This window comes from Triturus cristatus, chromosome 6, assembly GCF_964204655.1.
Source record: "Triturus cristatus chromosome 6, aTriCri1.1, whole genome shotgun sequence".
Taxonomy (NCBI): domain Eukaryota; kingdom Metazoa; phylum Chordata; class Amphibia; order Caudata; family Salamandridae; genus Triturus; species Triturus cristatus.
The window spans coordinates 946,453,242-946,472,738 of record NC_140589.1 but is presented as its reverse complement, the minus strand read 5'-3'; the positions used below and the strand labels follow the sequence as shown (position 1 = coordinate 946,472,738).

The window sequence follows — 19,497 nt, the reverse complement described above, 5'->3', positions numbered from 1 at the left end:
TGTCTAGAATAAATACATATATTTTATATATATACCTGTGTGGGCTACTCTTTCATTTGGTTATTCAAGAGGTTATTATGGTAAAACAATAAGCTTAACACTCCTTCAAGACTTAGCCTGAAGGCTGCTCTCCACAGCTACCACTAGGATAGCTTTCTTTAAAGGTTGTCTTAAACCTATCATCAATAGGAGTCGAATTGGACTGGTGCAAGGTGTCCCTATAACTAGGAACAGCATATGCCAGGCCAACTTCTCACATTGGTGTGCAGCGGTTGGATTCAAGCTTGCCATTGTTTTACCAGATAACAAATTGAATTTCTAAAGTGAAAGCCACAAGGTACCAAAGGTACATATAAATTCAAGCTAGAATACAATAAGTTCTACTGAACTTGGAGTTGTGTGTAGAGGGTTTAGCACACCTTGACTACAACTCAAGAGAGGGTTCAGTAGGCCACACTTAGTGTAGGTAGATACATCACTACACTAAACATGTCTTCAGGTGGCACTAAGGCTATGGAAGGACCCCAGAGGGTCCCAGTAGATAAGTATGATCATTTCACCTTTGCAGAGCTCAGGGAAATGTGCACCCTTAGAAAACTGAAGACAAACAAAGGTGCCAACACAAAACGTCTCAGGGAAATCCTGCTCATAGCAGACTTTATGGAGTCCATAGGGTCCAGAGGGACGGACAGAGTGGGTGGGCATCCTTCAGAAGAGGACACTCCCAGAGTGGACTCTGATGAGGAACAGGAAGAGGATGAAAATCCTGACCTGGAAGAAACAGACCACTCACAGCATGGAGGTGATGGCTCAAGAGGCACTCCCTCCACCCTTAAAAGGAGAGTGGTGGATCCAAGGAGGAACAGATCCCCCTCAGTGGGATCCAACCATTCTAGGAGATCCAAAGGGTCCTCTGCCTCTTCTCAGAGAAGAGAATCCTCTCATGAGAGGAAATGCAGACTGATCAAATTTGAGCAGGCTAAGCTTGAGCTTAAAAGAGAACAGTTAGCATTGGACAGGGAAACCCTGGAGCTTCAGAAAGCTTCAAAGAAGTGGGGTCTAGAGATCCCTGGTGGCAGTGATGAAACCCCTAGAGTTAGAGAGAAAGTCCCTGACAATAGGAACCTCCACAAGATTGTGCCCCCCTATCAGAATGGGGATGATATCCACAAATGGATATCTGCTCTTGAAAGGGCCTGTAGAGTACAGAGGGTCCCTGTAGAGCAGTGGGCAGCAATCCTGTGGCTCTCCTTTTCAGATAAAGGTAGAGACAAGCTCCTCTCTGTAAGAGAAGAGGATGCTGATGATTATTATATCCTGAAAGCTGCTTTAATAGATGGGTTTGGCTTAACCACTGATCAATACAGACTTAAGTTCAGAGACACCCAGAAAGCACAGAATCAGGATTGGGTAGACTTTGTGGATTGTGCAACCAAGGCACTGGAAGGTTGGTTAAATGGCAGTAAAGTTAATGATTATCAAGGATTGTATAATCTCATTATGAGGGAGCAGATTCTTAATAATTGTCAGAACCAACTTTTACACCAGCACCTGGTGGACTCTGATCTGACCTCTCCCCAAGAATTGGGAAAGAAGGCAGACAAATGGGTCAGAACCAGGATTAGGCCTAAGAACCAAGTTGGTGACCAGAAGAAGGATTCCACTAAGCCCAAAGAGAAAGGTGGGGATGATAAACAAGAAAAGTCCTCTGAAGGGCCCCAACAACCCAGTGCTGGGGGTGGGTCCCAAAATACTTCCTCTAATAACAAGAAACCATATTGCCATGTGTGTAAGAAACCTGGCCACTGGAAAACTGACTCCAGCTGTCCAAAGAATGGCAATAAAGAGAATGTTCCTCCAAAACCTGCTCCAACACCTCCTGTTGCTACTAGTAGTAATCCCCCAGGTGGTGGGAGTGCACCCAAAAACTTAGTTGGGTTCTCTTTGGGGACACCAGTGGACTCTGGCCTAGCCAGGTCCCCTGCATTAGCAACTATGGTCTGTGATGGTGGCATGGGGTTTGCCAACTTTACCATGAGTCCCAGTATTCTGGGCAGGTACAGACAAGAACCAATAATCAATGGTCAGAAGGCTGTGGCCTATAAGGACACAGGGGCCAGTGTCACCATGGTGACCAAGAGGCTAGTGCCCCTAGATCAGCTTTTACCTGGGTTTAGCTACCAGGTGACCAACATAGATGGAATCAGGACAGATCATCCCATGGCAGTGATAAATCTCAGCTGGGGAGGGGTCACTGGCCCCAAGAGAGTGGCAGTGTCCCCAAACTTGCCTGTAGATTGTCTACTGGGGAATGATCTAGAGATCTCAGCCTGGGCTGAGGTTGACCACAAGGCCCATTTGAAAATGGTAGGAATCCCTGAGAGAGTGGATGAGACCCTGAGGGCCTCACCTCCACCCCAGGAGAAAATAGAAAGAGTGAAGCCTGAAACTATGGATCACTCTACCCAAACAGAGAGCATAGGGGAAGAGGAACAGTCCTCCCCCCACCAGACTACAGGTAAGGGTCAAGCTTCTCAGGGAACTGATCCTGCCCCTTGGGAAGTAACTGCCCCAGAAGTGGACAGGCCTGACCTGCCCACCTCTCTGATGGCAGGGGATCCTTCCAAGGTGGTACCCAGTCTGGAGCAGGTATCCTGCCCCTCTCTACCCTGCCTCAGTCAGCCCAGGGCTCCAGAGGTCAGGGAGGTCAGTGGACCCTTATTGGGCCCCTGCCCAGAGGAACCCCCTCATCAACAGATTAGGGACATCCAGCAGAGTAGTTTCAGCCAGGTGAATATTCCTCTACAAACTGAGGGATCCCCCTTACCCCTAGGTATAGGCACCCCTCAAATGGATGTTGTTGAGCACAGGGAAACCTGGGGCCTAGCTGCCCCAAACCTTCCAGTGCCCTCCACTATTCCAGCCAAAGGGATCCAACCCCCAGCTGTAGCAGCCAGAGGTTGACCCTTAGGGCCAGATATGACACAGTCATGGGTAGAAAGGCTTCCATAGTGGCCAGTGATCTGAGGAGGTTGAGACCAACCCAAGTAGGGTCTCACTTCCAGACTCAGACACCCCACCAGCCCACCTCTGACCCAAAAACCAATACAGGTAATTTCCCTAGACTTTGGAGAAACTCTAGAACCCCTTGGGGTAGGATTTCCCAAGTGGACCATGACACAGGGAGCAACCATGTTAGTACAGGTTCTTCCTTATATGGCCACTCGGGAAATAAAGGCTTATCTGGACAAGGTTAGCCTTATCTCCTTTCGTTGGGGGGGGGGGGGGGGGTTATGTAGGAGAGTGGAATCTGACTAATGGTTGCCCCCAACTTTTTGCCTGGCATTTAAGTGGTTTTTGACTAGTCTGACTGGGATCCTGCTATCCAGGACCCCAGCCTATCTGCTTTCTCCCTAAAACTTGTGTGAGTACTCTAGGTACAAACCTAATTGGATGCTGGGCATGCCCTACCAGTCCCTTGTAGATGGTACCCTAGGTACCCAGGGCATGGGTCCCCCAGTAGGCCTACCAGGGCTGCAGCACTTATTGTGCCACCCTGGGACAGCCACCCAAAATGACACCACCAGGCCACTACTGTAGCCTGGGTAAGGTGGTGCTAGCACCCCTTACAGGGACGTAGGTACCCTATGTCCCATACCATACAACACATATACTCTCATAGGTCACCCCTATGGCAGGCCCTGGTAATCCTACAGGGCTGGGTGCTGAGGTATGTGTGAGGGGGGACCCCTACGTGAGTAGGACCTCTCTGCAACCTTCGTAAAATCGTTACTGGGTTGTTTGTAGTGTAGCCATACCATATACTCTTAACCGCATTATAAGTTATTGCGTCATCGCTGTAACTTAGGAATGGCTACACAGAACCATATCGTGTTTGGTGTCAAACATGAAGGAATCATACCCCCAGTCCAGCCATGGGCATGGGGGCACGATTCCCCCTTGCTAGGAGGGTGATATGGGAAAAGCGGTAGAATTTGGACACCAATTTAAAAGTGCACATGTACCACAAAATGGCTACTGTTCGCCACCTACACGACTCTGGCTGGCTGTTGCTGGGGAAAACCCCAGCCTCGCCATCTGGACAATAGGGCTCCTGTGGCAGGGAGGTGCCAGCACCTCCCCAGACAGGATATGTGGATTGGAACAGGGTGGGTGCACCAAATGTCCTTTCAGAGTTGCACGTAGGCAGCTGCAGAGCCCCAATTCTGCATACACCGCCTGGAACCGGTTCAGGGGCGTCCTGCCCCTCGCCCAGGCGGGAAACACACAAAGGGGAGTGGGTGTAGCCACCCTTTCCCGCCTCTACTCTGATTGGTAGGCTCTCTTTTGGACCATCCCCTAATCTTGGGGATATATGGGAATAACTTTGCCCTAGAGCCTTAGATTCGTACAGGACTTCACAGAACTGACCTTCGACGAGCTGCTGCCCAGCTGACTGAAGAAATCTCCCTTGGGATAAAGGAGTTATCCCCCTGCTTGGCAGGCACCTAAAAGACTACAAGATACCCGGTTGGAACTTCGTTGCTCTCACGACCTTCGACGCCTTCCAGCAACCTCGAGGTGGGTCTCCAGTGCATCCCAGCGTCCTGTGAGTGTGCCCAGCAAGTCTGAACACCCTGGACCACGTGGGTGTCGAGATCCCCGCATACCCCGAGACACCGGCCACCTCTTGTCCAGCACACGACCCCGACCAGTGGGGAAGTTGTGCTTTGGCCCATTCTTGAGCCAACCTTCAAGCAGCATTTGTGCCGACTCTCAGCTCCCTGGCCCGCTCCGGTGGCCCGTGGGAGCCCTTTTACGCACTCCATTTTGCTGCCTTCCGCGGTCCCTTGTCTCTCGACTTGTGGGCCCTGACGGAGGACAATCTTCTTTTCTAAGAGTTCCCCTGGTTGCTCCAGGCCTGCTCTACGCTCCCTGCAAAGGAGAGTACCCTCAGACCTCGTGGGTCTGCACCAGCAGCTGCTTTGTTCATCTTGCGTGGGTTGCGGTTGCCAATGCTTAGTGGATCCAATCGGGACACTAACACCGCAGCGACCCTCAGCCGACGTGGGACAGTCGCCCTCCAGAAGCTGGCCTTCCTTGAAGCCTCCCGGAGCCCGTGACTGCAGAGCCCAGCTGTACCTTCCACACCTGAAGCACCCGACATCCACGAGCTCCTTCCTGTGAGCTCCCTGGTCACTGTGCTGTGACCCAGACTCTGTCCCCTCTGCTTTCAGGTTCATCTTTGTCTTTTCTTCAACTCTAATCTTCACGACTTCAACGACACTTCCAGCTAGCAGCAGTTTGGACTCCTTTTCCATAGAAAATCAGCCCGCGACCCGACACCAGAATCGACCTATGCACCCGGCTTCCCTGGGGCAGGTAACAGTGGTACTTCGGTACTTCCGTGGTGGTGGGCTCTCCAAAGCCTTAAGTCTCAAGCCTTAACTTTGTACTGTTGTTAGAAGTGTCCTTAAACCTTAATTATTCAACCGCGACATTCTCCATAGGCTAACATTGCGATCCCGATAGCAACTTCTCGCACTGCACACGCCTCCCGTGGGTCCCCTTCCTCTTAACTGTGGGTGGATTCGTAAGGGGCCAGCGATCCTGAATGCCCTAGGCATTGCCTGTAGAATTGTCGTGGTTCTTATACCACTATTTTAGTATATGGTTTGGTCCCCCCCTGGGGCCCATTGATTTCTGTGCTATTTATTGTGTTTATAAATGCTTGTTTGAAGTGTAACTTTGCCACTAGCCACATAAAGTGACTGTGGGATTCTGTCTAGAATAAATACATATATTTTATATATATACCTGTGTGGGCTACTCTTTCATTTGGTTATTCAAGAGGTTATTATGGTAAAACAATAAGCTTAACACTCCTTCAAGACTTAGCCTGAAGGCTGCTCTCCACAGCTACCACTAGGATAGCTTTCTTTAAAGGTTGTCTTAAACCTATCATCAATAGGAGTCGAATTGGACTGGTGCAAGGTGTCCCTATAACTAGGAACAGCATATGCCAGGCCAACTTCTCACACTAATGAACTGGCACCACTCACTGAGACACAAAGTTCCAGAGGTCCACTCAGGACACAGATTCATACAAACTAATTTTCACTTTTTAAAAACGCCACCAGCCGAAATCCCTATTAGATCTTAGCGGGACCTTTCTTTCCTGTGGTTGTGTGACCTGATTATTGACACCAGAATATTGATGGTACACAATATCGAGGACAAAATATTAAAAAGAAAATATCAACAGATTTTCTATACCCAACTCTACAAATGTAGGGAGAGGTGTGGCGCAGCGGCCAGAGAAAGTGACTCCGTAGCACGGGGCTCACGGTTCGATCGCCGGCGGCAGCTCTGCTCTGCACCATGTGACTCTGTGCAATAGCTCACTTAATGTCCCCAACGGTCCACAGCGCCTTGAGACCCTTAGGGGGATTAGTTTGCGCTTGACAAATACTGGATTTATTTATTTATTTACCATGGCAATATATATATATCTTATAGGTATGTAGATGTGCAGTTAGGAATAACAAATCTATACTTCCCTATATACACTTACCTTCAATATTTTGGGGCAGATTTACAAGAAAGTGACACATCTGTAGAGATGCGTCACTTTCCCTGCGCCAACATGCAAAACCCTAGCATCACCATGGATGCGCCGCATTTACAATACGGCGCACCATGGCACAAGGATTGACAGATGCGTCAGAAATTCTGACGCATCTGTTGATGGAAAAGTCACGCATTGCTGGAGTTGTGTCGCAAGCACAATGCAACTCCAGCAATGGTCAGGGGAGCCCTATGCCTAACATGCTGCGTCACTCCTTACGCCTGCTTCAAGCAGGCGCAGGGTTTTGACGCAGCATGGACGTAAAAGTGACTTAGTGAAATGTTGTAGATTTACTGAGTCACTTTTATGGGGCTTCCTGCAACGGAATGCCCACCCTGCATACATTAAACCTGACGCAGGTTTAATGTGGCGCAGGGCTTCACAACGTGACGCATCTCCCTAGATGCGTTACATTGTAAATGGGCCGCAACTTTTACGCTGCCGCTGCGTCACAAAAGTGACGCAACAACGGTGCGAAAGTGACGCAAGTAGCTTGTAAATCTGCCCCTTTGTCTCTTGATATTCAGACCCCTGTATTCTTGTACCACAATATTCCGGGGGTCGATATTCAGTAGTACAGCCTGTAGGACCTTTTACTGAACTAGATTCTAGAATCCCAATGGACTCTGCATGGATCTGACTAATTTCTTTTGCTGACAACTGTAATAGTTGTAGACTTATGGCACCTAGAGACAAGTCCCTTTTTAATAGCGTAAATCAGTAGACTCAAATAATCTGTTGAGCGTGACTTTATTCAGTTATCCTCATTTCTATCAATTGTCTGGCCTTCATATTGGACAAACGGTACACTGGAAAGATGTGGATGTCTGAGTGAGAGACTGCATGGCTAATATAAGAAGCATAGACCTGTTGGCTTTGTCAGGGTGTTTCAGCTATGTTGTACAACAGCATGGCTAAAAGTAAGTGGCATAGAGAAGAGTGGAGTAGAGTGAATTGTCATAGAGTGGAATGGCGAAGGGTGGAGTATAGTGGCGAAGAGTGGATTGTTGTGGCGAAAAGTACAGTGTCATATATTGGAGTAGAGTGGAGTGGGATGTATTGGAGTGGAGGGTGTAGAGTGTAGGGGCTTAGAGTGGAATAAAGTGTTGTAGAATGGAGTAGAGCCAAAGAGTGGAGTGGTGTAGAGTGGAGCGGAGAGTCGTGGACTGTAGTATCATGGAGTGGAGTGGCGTAGAGTGGAGGGGCAAAGTGTGAAGGGGCATAGAGTGGAGGGGATGGAGTTAAGGGAGTAGAGTGTAGGGTGCAGAGTGGCGTAGAGTAGAGCAGAGTCATAGAGTGGAGTGGCTTAGAGTGAAGTGGCATAGAGTGGAGTGGCAAAGAGTGGGTTAGAGTATCTTGGAGTACAGTGCCATAGGGTTTTGTAGAGTGGAGTGGTATAGAGTGCTGTAGCGTGGAGTGCTGTGGAGTAGAGTGAAATAAAGAAGAATGTCGGAGAGTGGAGGGATGTAGAGTGGAGGAGCATAGACTAGAGTGGCATAGAGTAGAGTGGCGTGGCGAGGAGTGTCATAGAATGGCCTAGAGTGAAGTGGCATAGAGGGGAGTGGTGTATAGTAACATAGAGTAAAGTAGAGTGCCATAGAGTGTAGTGTAGTAGAGTGCAATAGAGTGTTGTAGAGTGGAGTGTAATAGAGTGAAGGGGCATAGAGTGTTGTAGAGTGGAGTGGCATAGAGTGGAGTGGTGTAGAGTGGTAAATGGTCTAGTAAAGTAAAGTGTCAGAGTGGAGTGTCATAGAGAGGAGTAATTTGTTATAGGGTGGAGTGCCGTAGAGTAGAATGGAGTGTTGTCGAGTGGAGTGGCATAGCTATGATTACAGTAAAGTGTCATAGAGTGGAGTGTCATAACGTGGAGAGGCATAGAGTGGAGTAAAGTGGCACAGAATGTCTTGGAGTGTTGTAAAGTGGAGTGTCATAGAGTGGAGTGTCGTAGATTGCAGGAGTATCGTAGAGTGGAGTGTCGTGATGTGGAGTAGAGTGGCCTAGAGTGATGTGGCATATAGTGGCGTAGAGTGGAGTGGAATGTGGTGGAGTGGAATGGAGCATTGTGTTGTTGAGTGGAGTGCCATAGAGTGGAGTATAGTATCGCAAAGTGGAATGTTGTACAGTGGAGGTGCACATAATGGAGTAGAGTGTTGTAGAGTGGAGTGCTTTAGAGTGGAGTGGTGTAGTGTGGAGTATGCATGCTGTAGTAATTCACTGCCATTACAGACATCAAATCAATTGGAATAAACATTACATTTGGACATACAGTTTTACTGATAAAACTATACAGCGCACAAACGATAATGTGTGGAAATGGCATCACCTTGTGTACTTATTTCTTTTGATCGTATTAAAATATTGTTTTCCACCACACTTTCCTTAATTTTAAACAACTGTTTTATTTATGCTTTCCTAATTCTGATATATTGTGAAATATTTCCACAGTTTATTTAAAGACATTTAAATGTTTTTGAGTGCAAGAAAAAAAACATTTTTCCCAGTACCTGGCAAGATTGTCACATAAATCCTCTCACTTTGAAGTCATAGAAAGAAAAGTAAACACCAAACTCCCTTGGAAGACAGAGCCTGACACTTGACCTCTGTCTTTTAACACCACAGCAAATCTGACAAAATAAGAAACAAGCATTTGCAATGCAATCGGTCTCATCTTTGGGACCTTCTATGTATTTAGCTATGCAGTATATTAGCCTGGGTGCTGAAACATCTACTGTTGTTTAACATGAAAGGAAAGTAAGCACCAAACCGCATGACAGGCCAAGTATGAGACCACATGGAGAGAAATATTGCCCGTCAGCAGGAAATGGTATAGTCCAAAGCTCTGTTTTTAATACAAAACCAAGGCCTAGGGAGGTCATATCACTGAAAATACAAGATTTGAAAAAAATATTATTGTCTACGGGTGCTCGTGGAAGACAATATCTATGGGCTGGAATCTAGAGAATCCTTAAGTGATTCTGATATTTTACTCTGCTTGATGTTTTCTATCAAGAAAGTTAAATAGAGGCAGTTGCCAGAAAAATGAAAAAAGAAAGTCCCTCAGCAGAAAGCAATTCTGGTATTATACTGACATGTACTGGCCGTTTTCTATCAAGACAGTTAAATAGAGACAGTTGAACAAGCAGAAAGCAGTTCTGGTATTTTACTGACCTCTACTGATCGTTTACTATCAAGACAGTTAAATAGAGGCAGTTGAACAGAAAAAAGTCCCTAAGCGGAAGCAGACAGGTCCTAGGTATGATCTCCAGAGCCCACAAAGTCCATACACATATAAGTATATACTAAGGTATATACAAGGGGTCTTGAATGCTCGACCTAAAAACGTAAAGCCTGTTACAGAAAGGGAGGACTTGTGGATCAATAGTGAACAAGCTTAGCTCCACAGAAGGGACAAATACACGCTGGACAGCCTAAAACAAATAAAGCCAGCAAATAAAAAGCCAGAAAATGTGAGTTACAAACCACAAAGACAATGGTAAGCAATGAGCAGAATACATTACCAGGAAAGCTTTCAAAATGTCCACAAGAAGTCTTTTTGCAACCAGAGAGCTGCACTGTCCGGTAGGCTTCAACCTAAAAGGTAGAGTGTGTTGGGGCGAGCAATGGTCCTAAAGAACAGTGTACATGAAGGGGATAGAGTCAGAAATATGAATATGTGCAAGAATTCAAATATAGGAGTAAGAAGAAGCATCAGAACGGGGCTAAAGACAGTGATAGATATTGTGTGCAGACTTGGGTAAATTCTCTTTAGGCCATGGCGACAACAAAGATAGTGTATGAGGCATTTTGTTATTCTGAAGATCTCATAGGCTTCGTTGACTAAACTATAAAGGGGAATGGCATCACAGTAGGGGTTTATAGTGTGATATCAGAATTTCTCTTGACAGGCATGTTATGTTATATGTATTGAACATTTATCGCACAAGCCATTACCGACAAAGTGGGCACACACTCCAACCTGCTCATAATTATTTGTGGGAAAACTGTCCATAGAGATACAGCACTTTCACCATCATTATGAGTGACCAGATTCCCAATCGAACACTACTGCTCCATGGTGTTTCACCTAGAGACTCCAACTACTGCAAGCAGGCAAAGTCACTGACGCAATACCGGGGAAAAATATGAGGAAATCAGCAAAGTAAGTTCAAATTATACATGTCATTCCAAACTCATACTTTCCGTTATTTCCCTATCCCTAGAATTTTCCAGGATCCCTAGTAGCGGTAATTCCGGGATGGGGAAATATTGGGAATGGGAATTCTAGGAGCCAATCATAATGAGAGACCGTGTGGTTTTTTCCCTCGGGCCGTTTGCATTTTTGATTCAGAGTTCTGCAGCCTGGAACCCGGGATAACATGGAATACAAGGTTTAATCTATGGTCAAACTTCATGTTGTCCCTTTTTCAGAACCTCAAAACTCAGAGGGGCAGATTTATAACGGACTTGCGCCACTTTTACGCCGCCGTTGCGTCACTTTTGTGACGCAGCGGCGGCGTAAACCCTGCGCCATGTTGCGCCCCATTTACAACGTGACGCATCTAGGGAGATGCGTCACGTTGTAAGGCTTGCGCCACATGTGGGCGTACTTGCACAGGCGGGGGGCGTTCCGGCGCAGGAACGCCTCCTAAAAGTGGCTGAGTGAAATCTACAAGATTTCACTCAGTCACTTTTCCGGCCATGCAGCGTCAAAACCCTGCGCCTGCTTGAAGCAGGCGTAAGGATTGACGCAGCATTGTAACAATAGGGCACCCCCGAGCCTTGCTGGAGCTGCGTCGCGCTTGCAACGCAACTCCAGCAATGCGTCAACCTTCCGCCATCAGATGCGTCACGCATCTGTTTATCCTTGCACCATGATGCGCTGCATTGTAAATGCGGCGCATCTATTGTGGCGCAAGGGTAAACTTTCGTGACGCATCTTCCCTGGCGCATCCATGCTGGTTTGCAGGGATGCGCGAGGGAACATAAATCTGCCCCAGAATTGGGATCTTGTTTTCCCTTGAACATGTCACCGTGTATTACCTGAAGAAATGTGTTCATAGAAAAATTCTGGGTCCAGGTGCAATTTTTGCTGGACTCAGACCTTTTGTGCCCAATCTTAGAATTTCTTTGGGACTATGAATGAGCTCCATAGTCAAACTGGGTCGTATAACAATAGCCGCTGAGGTCGTTGCCATATTCTAACTGGCTTTCCATACCATGACTTACAGGGTGCGCAAAGTGGCAGGATACAAGCGCTCTGCATTGCGACCTGACTTTTTATGTAACAAAGATTGATCATGATTTTGCCCTTTAATCCAAGGTCAAATGTGTCCCTCGGTTAACTGAGATCATTTGCTGTGCATTTCTGACATGTTAAGCTAATTAAAAAACACAGTGTTGACAGTCGCGGTCCGTGCAGTCAACAGTGGTGAGGCGGTGAGGCCACGTAAGGGGGAATTTCGAGGGACGATGCTGCGGAAAAATTAATTATTTATTTAATTTCCCCTCTGCATCGTCCCTCGAAATCCCCCCTTACCTGGCCCCACCGCCCCACCGCTGTTACCTGCACTGACCACGGCCGAGTGTTTATGGGACCAAGATCATTTGGTTTGGGACCATTTTATGTTTGTTGTGGTGGTGGTGGTGGAGGGGGGGTTTGAGCAGATTCATGAATAAAGAAATCAGTGCTTAGAAACCCTCGCTATATGAAATGATGGCCTTGCTCTGTGCCGAGGACAGGAAGCTCCTTATTAAACTGTACAAGGAGAGTGCATTTAGGACAATTCTGACACCATGAGCCTTATTATGAGGTCCCCAGAAGCGCAGTGCTTAATTTGTAAAACAATAAGTGCCAGGGCCCTCGTCAGAAGGCCACTGCAGTTTGCACCAACCATTGCCACTGACAGCGCTGCCAGTGAGAATACCTACACAACTACTAATCATCACACTGCTACCAGTGTAGCAATTCAGACTGTTTGAGGCCCTCAAAGCTATACGAGTGGCTTTGGCGGCTGGTATTAACTACCTTTAATGTATATTGCATTAATAAATAACTGTTGTCCTGCTCATTGATTAATTACTCAAACAGCGCTACCATGTGGCAGCTGTCATATGTGCCGGTTTTGACAATTAAGTGCCGGTACCGGAAACCACCAGCACAAATTAAGCACTGCAAACACAGGGGTGTTAATTCCACATCCCTAAAGTTAGGGTAATTGACAGGGTTGAAACCTCAGACTTTCCTGAGTGAAGAAGAATTAGCAGGGAAATTGGTAATTCCTGGTCCGATTACACTGGTAATTGCTATCCTCCCCATGATTTTCATCAGAGATGTTTGCCTCTTTTAGTAGACGTTTTGGATAAAACAGGACAGGTCCGCGGTATGTTGATGGCTCTCATAATTCTTGATGGTACAGACAGTAACAAGGTTACCAGCTCCAGCAGGAATTGCAGGTCTCATGTAATAAGGTGTTCTGGTTAATGGGCTTCGCAAGTAATACAGTAAATCAGATTTACATAACGGGGAACACCCAGTCGAGGAAAACATATTCCAGAGGTGCTGAAGGCTGAACCATATGCCCTCGCCAATTGAGCAAAATGTCTTCATACAAATGATGAAACAAAAGAATCGGGTCAGAGGAGGGGAAGGAGGTACCAACAGCAAGATACTAGATCAAAACACTTCTGTAATAGTAGCATTATCCAGACAAACTCTGTAGGAAAAACAGGGCTGGCTTGCATTTGAAATGCTCATTAAACATCTGCAGCGAAAAAACAAAACAAAAATGATCGTCTTCTGCATTCAATGTATCTCTAAGATAAAAAATAATTTTAAAGTTTGATGACACATTGTACTTTTAAGATTTAAAATAGTTCCTCGTGCACTGCAGTGAAAGCACTCCACTAGAGGCAGAATGGTACACCAAACAGCTAATAGCAGGAGATGAAAGAGAAATGCTTCTCTGGGCGGGGCTAACCCCCAATCTGTACATTTTACTGCATTAGTAACAATAGGTAGGCTGACAGCTGTGCTCTCAAGACAGACCTAAAAACAGCTAAAAACATCTGATATTAATGCTGAACAAAAGCTTGTGTCTTAAATAGGGCCGGACTGGCCGTACAGGGCATCGGGCGTTTCACTGGGAGGGTGGGGGCCGGTTTTGAGATGGTGGGAGCCTCGTTTTTTTGTTTTTTTTACTGGGGTCGGTTTTGCAGCAGTGCTGCCATATCTGCATCCAGTATCAAAAGCAGCAGTTCTTCACACTTGCAGCCCCATCAAACCCTCCCCCCTCAATCCCTCCCCGGTGGCTGGCCTGACAAATTTCCCAGGGCTGCTTAGTGTTACCAGTCCGGCCTGGTCTTAAAGCAGTGTTGGGATTCTTCAATGAGTTATATTAAGGACTGTGTCGTAGAGGCACATTTCACTACTTTTGTGGGATATCACCCTTCAAGCTGGACTTCACTAATGTAACACAGTGTTCCATGGTTTGGGGTTAGCCTGAAGAGTGGACAGAGTAAATGGACAGACAGGTTTTTGCTTTCACCACTAAGGGGCAGATTTACAAGAAAGTGACGCATCTGTACAGATGCGTCACTTTCCCTTTGCCATCCTTAGAAACCCTTGCGCCACCATAGATGCGCCATATTTACAATATGGCGCACTATGGTGCAAAGATTGACAGATACGTCAGAAATTCTGACGCATCTGTTGGCGGAAAAGTCACGCATTTGCTGGAGTCGTGTCGCAAGCACGACACAACTCCAGCAATGCTTGTTGAGGCCTATTCCCACTACATTGCGTCACTACTTACGCCTGCTTGAAGCAGGCGTAAGGTTTTGACGCAGTGGCGTCCTAAAAGTGGCGCAGTGAAATCTTGTAGATTTCACTGAGTCACTTTTACGAGGCCTTCCTGCATGGGAACGCCCACCCTGCATATATTATACCTGACGCAGGTATAATGTGACGCAGGGCTTTACAACGTGACGCATCTCCCTAGATGCGTCACGTTGTAAATAGGCCGCATTGTTTGCGCCGCTGTTGCGTCAAAAAAGTGATGCAACTGCAGCGCAAAAGTCACGCAAGGGGCTTGTAAATCTGCCCCTAAGTTTCTATATTTGCGAAATTTGGAAACCGCCTTGATTCAGAAGTTTTCATTAGTGCAAGGTGTACCCCTCTCCATTGCGCAAGTTGATGACGTAAAAACACGTGTACAAAAATGCAGGGAGAGGAGAACGTTGAGCACCTTATTTAGGTAAGAGTGCATCTTCTAAAATGTAGCCCAAACTTCTATCCCAAACATAGGGCTTGGTTCATAAAGGAACGTTTAAGCCAGAAGTAATCCAGAAGCAACCATGGCTTACTCAAGGAATTGAGGAGAAATATTAGACTAAGTCACAGCCAATTCTGTGTAAATTGGCAGGACTTTGGAAACACATGCAGCACTGACAAAAATACTCAAATTACCTGTGTTTCCTTCATCTTCTTGAGCACTTTCTCTTCCCATCCATCCATTTTTTTTCTCCTTCTCTCTTCTACCTTATTTGATCGCTTTCACTACACTTTCCCTGTCCCTCCCTCTCTATCTCCTGAAGCCTTGCCATGCCTACTTCAATTAACCTTGAGGAGCTGGGGAATGTGACAAAGGCATCAGCCTCAGCCTGGGCTTTCAAAACTGGCCTTCAAGGGCTCAAGCCCATCGGGAAAATGCCGAGTGGAATAGAAGGCTTGTCCAAACCTGGCCCAAAATATATATCCACCATTATCATGGAAAGTTCTGAATTGCGTTGTGAATCATTTACTAAGAGAGTAGGACAAAAGAAGCGTGGATTGGGTGACTTGTGAGCATCAATTTACATAAACTAAAACAGGATACACTGTGCATAATTTGAGCCCGTGCTTTCCGGTGCTCGGCACCGGCACTTAATTGTCAACACCAGTACTTATAATAGTCTGCCACGTGGTGGCGCTATTTGTCAAATTTAAAGTAGAGCACAAACTGTTATTAATTCAATACACATTAAAAATGACAAATACCTGCCCTTCTTATAGCTTTGGGGGCCTTGAATAGTTTGAATTGTCACACCTTTAGGATTGTGAGAGTTAGTAGTTGTTTTGGTACTGTCATGGCAGCGCTGGCAGGGATATGGATGGTGCAAGCAGTTGTGGCCACCTGACGAGGACCCTAACATTTATGATTTCACAAATTAAGAACTGATGATATATGGATATAAAATGACTGTAAAAACAAATTTGTCATCTCTTGCATGGAAGGAGCAGCACCACAGCAACACACAAAATACACCGTGCCTGAGTGTAGATTCCACTACACTGTAATGACTATACGCAACTGACTGCCTACTATGCATGCCCCCCAGCAGGATAGGGGACAATAAGGATTAGCCTACCTCATTCCAAACTACTAGTTTGATATCTTTGCCGTTACTTTATCCTGAGTGAGTGATTGCAAGTGTTGGTAACTAGGGGAGTGAGTGATTGCACTAAGGCAGTGATACTAAAAGTACGGCTCAGGGTCAGCTTGCAGCTCTCCTGACCTTTGCATGCGGCCCCTTGGTGAACTGCAACACTGGTCTACTGTTTTCTAGACTCAGCACTAACATTCAGAATAGCAGTAACTAAGGCGTCCTGCCCCACTTTTTTAAAAGACTTTTGTTATGAACATCTTACAACAAATGTGTAAAAATATAATAAATTCTCATAAAAATTCAAAAACGTGTATTTCATTGACATGTAGAACTTTTTCACCGTATTACATCCAATGGTATCACTGTATTGAGAGTTTTTTAAAAAAAAATTATGATATTTTTCAAACATGAATTTAGAAACATTTTTGCTTCCATGGACCCTGACAACAATGCCAATAATGAACTAAGAGGCAAGTCAGTTGACATGTGATGCTATTATAAATGGACATCATAGTTTATTAAATCAAACACAAAAGAAAAAGGAAGCAAAGTGAAAAAAAATGCCTAGGATCACACAATTTGGTCAAGTGGGGAAGTAGGGATTGATCCCAGGTTTTCTGGTTTCGCATTGTGCACTTCACCCACTAAATGTACATGCTTCACTTCCCCTACATCCACTTTACAAACTCCAAACCGCCCAACCGCCAAGCTGCTGGCAACGGCGTGGCCCTCGGTCACACCACAGACCATACTTTGTGGCCCCCGGTAAAATGTTTGCGAGTACCCATGCTCTAAGGTTCCCTGTACAGTGTTTACACCACACCTTGACACACCTCCTTGTCTACGGGTTCATTTTCATTTTCAGCCAGTTACCTAGCTCAGTCAGACAGGCTAGTTCCCGCCACACCTGTAATTACAGCGATTGCGATACAGGTCTGTGTCAGAATCTAAGACAGGCAAGGTTGAGGCAGGGCAGCAGGTGTGGGAACTGGGAACGGTGCAATACCCTTCAAGCCTGCGTCATCACTCCCTCAGGGAAGGAACCCTCTGCAGGTTCAAGAGGGTCATCTCTGAGCTTCAAGTGATTAATACTTATTGGGCCCCGAGGATCTAAGGGTCCAAGAGATCGACTCTTTCGAAGCACCACTCGTCAATTTCAGAAAAAACACAGAAGACGTTTCTATTTTCTAAACAATACATACGCTGACTCCCTTTCACAGACCAAAAGGCCTTTGGGTAGAAGTGTGCTTCACTGCTTTGTAAAATTCAATTAACGTACCATAAAACACCACAAATAGCAAAACACACAAATTTGGCACTAAACTGCCACAATCCTCAAAAGAACGTTTATGTGTCGAAAAAGAGAGGTAGAAAAGAAAATATCATAAGTACTATTTGTTAATGCGTTTGAACAATAATAGAACAATTCCCAAAATGTAAATGGTGCGCTGAATTTCGTGCGAGCTGTACCTTAACCAGTATATGTACCCAAATTTCCCTTCCACACCAGACTGAACAAAAGGATGAAACAATTGTTAAAAAAAACATTCACATTTTTAGACAAAGATGACATTGTAGCTTTCTTTTTTTGGGCAGGTTTTGGAGGAGTGTCTCTTCTTTTCCGCCTTTAGAAGTAATCATAGCTTGCACTTCCATGGTTACAAAAAAAGAAAAACAGCAATTGTAGTCATCTTTAAATACGTGCAGGATTTCCTGGTTGGAGATTAAATGCATATATAAATAGAGGGCTTACGCTTACCACCGTTAGCAGGGGTCCCACTGTCTGTCATCAGTGGATCAACAAGTCCCGACAGTGTTGGATGCAACCTTGAATCCCAGCATTGTGCCATCACAGACGGCCGCCATTTTCTTGTCAGCATGCAGACTGTTGTACTGTGTCACCAAAGTGTACCTCAGAGCAGCGACGCGACACCTCAAGCATATCTCTGTCTAATTCCACAAATGTCCAACAGGTCCCAATGAACACCGAGGAATACCACGTAGGAGGGGCTTACGTCCCCGTGGAAGAGCGCTACATTCTCATTTTCAAAGGCAGAGCCCGAGAGCCCAGCCTGCGAACCAGTTGAACAGGTCGGACACAGCGCGTCTTTCATTCGGAGCCATCCAGCTCACAAAGCTCTGTGGCCGGATTGTCGCACACACCAACCTCGACAGGCCTCGACCTGCGCGTGCATGTAATAAGGGCTTGGCTCTCGTGTTTAAGGGCGGGAACTCTGTCGCTTTTATTTCCTGACATCACTTGGCTGGCCCTACCTGCTGTGGTGCATGAACGTTGTGACTGAACAGCTAGTCACATACGGTGATTTAGTCAGGTGTTGGAGACTCTGTTACTTTAACAGAAATGCTTCTGGTTGGTTGAAACAACATTTTAAAGGAACTGTCAAGAAGCAAAAATCAACTTTGAAAACTGCTAAACTCAGAATGTATGCGCCTTTTTAGTTGAATGTCAGAATTTTTAGCACAAATATTATCAGTGAGAAATATCTTGTCCTAAATATCGTTTACAAAATATTGTTCCACTTAGTATGGATTTGTATTATGATGTATAATGAAGCAACATTGTTATAAAGTAGGGTGGCCAACCGTGCGTAAATTTCATGGACCGTCCTTAATTTGGATCTCACGTCCGTTGTTCGTGATGATACCTTTTACGGACGCCTTTTGTCCGTCGTTTTGGGTAACATCACTGTTCCCCTGCCAGAAGCGTCAGCTCCCTGATGGGGCCGCCTCGCACTCATCCTCTGAGCTCAAGAGCAGCCCCATCTGCAGTGCTTAATTTGTAAAATATTATGTGCCCGGGTTCTGACCAGGAGCGGAGGCCACTGCAGCTTGCACCACCCATCGCCCTTGTCATCGCTGCCAAAATAACTATTAACCATCTCTCTTGCCTGCAGTGCGACAGTTCAGATTATTCCAGGTCTTCAAAGCTAAAGGAATGGCTGGGGAGGCAGGTATGAGCAAATTTAATGTATATTGTATTCCTAAACTACCCTTGTTCTGTTCACTTCTTATTTATATGTGCAGCGCCACCATGTGGTGGACTGTTCTAAGTATGGTGTGACAATTAGGTGCCAGTGCGAGCACCGGAAACCAATTAAGTGTCGGTGCTTAGCACCGGAAAACCCCAGCTCAAATTAAGCCCTGCCCATCTGCCCATTGTCATTCTGTATGGGGCAGATTGCCACATACAGAATGACAAAGGGCCAGTCTGTGTTCTTAATCAATCAATCTTGTAGAGCGTGCTAATCAACCCGTGAGGGTCTCAAGGCGCTGAGCGGGGGGTGGGGGTGCAGCTACTGCTCGAACAGCCAGGTTTTGAGAAGTCTCCTGAAGGTCAGCAGGTTTTGGTTCTGTCGCATCTGTGTGGGGAGGGTGTTCCATGTAAATGTAAAATGTAAATCCAGTACTTGTATAGTGCACAAATC

At 46.0% G+C, this 19,497-nt stretch overlaps 1 protein-coding gene across 3 annotated transcripts in view; it reads right to left on the bottom strand.

The window, feature by feature from the left end:
* The window catches only part of SASH1 (SAM and SH3 domain containing 1), a 546,848-nt gene extending 528,624 nt beyond the window's left edge, over nt 1-18,224 (bottom strand). Inside the window, exon 1 of one of the 3 annotated variants that reach the window (XM_085611636.1) lies at nt 17,811-18,224. The gene's annotated coding sequence lies outside the window, so the exon portion shown is untranslated. The remainder of the gene's footprint in view (nt 1-17,810) is intronic. The other 2 variants (XM_085611635.1, XM_085611634.1) reach the window with 2 other exon arrangements.
* Nucleotides 18,225-19,497: the final 1,273 nt, after the last annotated feature.